Raw genomic sequence first — 2,258 nt, forward strand, 5'->3', positions numbered from 1 at the left:
CATCTGGCATGAAAACACTGCATTCAGTGTGTGTGTGTGTTGCACTGAAAGTGTTCAGCTCAGGCTAAAATGGTTTATTTAGGACTATATATTTTCCCACATACTATAAAATTATGACCATTACAGTAAATCAACAACTAAGCCACTACCAACAACTTCGCAAGACTTTTTAACTCGTATTCTCATTATTCATTTCATTTATGTGTACGAAGTGCATGAGGAATGACACATTTGCTAGTGTTGTTTTTACAGCAAAAATAAAACAAATAAATATGAAATGTAATAAATCGTAGAAAGATAATAAATTGTACTAAACTGCCAATGAGATCCACTACACCAATAAACAAAAGTGTTAATGCTTCTGTTAGTTCCACACAGATGCAGCCTTGTCAAGGAGTAATGACCAAATGACAGAGCGCTGAGAGAATGAAGACGGATGAGTTACGCAGAGGAAGCGACTGCAGCAACAGTAATTAAGCCAATTAGAAATCCCATTCTAATGAGCGTGACCTCTGACCTCTATCATGACGGCTGATGGACGAGACAAGTATGAACAGCAGACAATGAACATCAGCTGGAGTCTTTACAGAATTTGATTCATCAAAGAATCCTGAAAAAAGTATCACAGTTTCCAAAACTTTAAAAACATTACAAGTCTCCAAACTTTTGACCGGTAGTGTATACACATATACGACTTAAGTGTCTTAAGTCGCTGGGGTATATTTGTAGCAATAGCCAACAATACATTGTATGGGTCAAAATTATAGGTTTTTCTTTTATGCCAAAAATCATTAGGATATTAAGTAAAGATCATGTTCCATGAAGATATTTTGTAAATTTCAGACTTTTTAACTCGTATTCTCATTATTCATTTCATTTATGTGTACGAAGTGCATGAGGAATGACACATTTGCTAGTGTTGTTTTTACAGCAAAAATAAAACAAATAAATATGAAATGTAATAAATCGTAGAAAGATAATAAATTGTACTAAACTGCCAATGAGATCCACTACACCAATAAACAAAAGTGTTAATGCTTCTGTTAGTTCCACACAGATGCAGCCTTGTCAAGGAGTAATGACCAAATGACAGAGCGCTGAGAGAATGAAGACGGATGAGTTACGCAGAGGAAGCGACTGCAGCAACAGTAATTAAGCCAATTAGAAATCCCATTCTAATGAGCGTGACCTCTGACCTCTATCATGACGGCTGATGGACGAGACAAGTATGAACAGCAGACAATGAACATCAGCTGGAGTCTTTACAGAATCCATACGCCACCAAAATAACAATATCTGACTCATTTCTGTTTATTTCCATCTTGATAAACTCAAATGAAGTGTCAAAGTCGTTTATTGCTATATGCACCATGTATGGAGAACAATGAAAATATTACTTGAATGCATCTCCACATACTATCAGGGCTGTGACGACGGCAGATTTTTACCACCGCGGTATTAATTATATATATATATATATATATATATATATATATAATGTGCTCCAGGGTCACATATAGTTATCTAAAACTAAAAACATAAAAATACACATGTAAAATAAATATTAACTGAAAAAAAATGTCATTAAACAAACAAAATATACAAAATAAAAACGAATTTAAGCTATAAAACAAATAACACAAACAGAACAAAACAACAAAAAGCCTAACCAGTAATTAGTCTTGTATTAGCTACCATTATCCAACTGAATGAAACGCACATATATCTTTAGAGGCCGATATGTTTACTGCCGTTGCTCTCTGAGAATCTGCTTCCTGTCGTTCATCCACTTCCTGAATCACTGTCCGCTCGTGATTAAAGAAACACCTGGAAAATTCCTCCTGTGCGGAGCGTGACGCTGTGAGCGCAAATCAAACACAGCTAGAGCTTTAGTGCACCGCTGATATAAAAACAGCTCTGTCTAATAAAAAGACTCATGCCCGACCTTATAAAAACATTCATGGACTCACACTTGAAATCTGTCACGCTTTAATAGAAAAGCATGGAAAATGTTAGGTGGAAAAAGCCCCATGTGAGAAGGGATGTAATATTAATATCAAAAGACACATTTGTACAGTAATTATTCATTAATGAAGATGAAGTCATTTGGTGGCAAACAAACCAAATGAATGAAATAGGACTTGATTGATTGACTTTGCACATTTAAAACCCTTAAAGAACTACTCCAGTTTCAACAGCATTACATACAGAAAATCAGTACACACACACACACACACACACTCACACACACACACTCA

The 2,258-nt window shown here is 35.3% G+C and overlaps 1 protein-coding gene across 1 annotated transcript in view; it reads right to left on the minus strand.

Moving 5' to 3' along the window:
• mcc (MCC regulator of WNT signaling pathway) overlaps nucleotides 1-2,258 on the minus strand; it is an 89,185-nt gene that overhangs the window by 50,711 nt on the left and 36,216 nt on the right. The window lies entirely within an intron of this gene.

Source organism: Sinocyclocheilus anshuiensis, unplaced genomic scaffold (assembly GCF_001515605.1).
Source record: "Sinocyclocheilus anshuiensis isolate Anshui unplaced genomic scaffold, SAMN03320099.WGS_v1.1 scaffold298, whole genome shotgun sequence".
Taxonomy (NCBI): Eukaryota; Metazoa; Chordata; class Actinopteri; order Cypriniformes; family Cyprinidae; genus Sinocyclocheilus; species Sinocyclocheilus anshuiensis.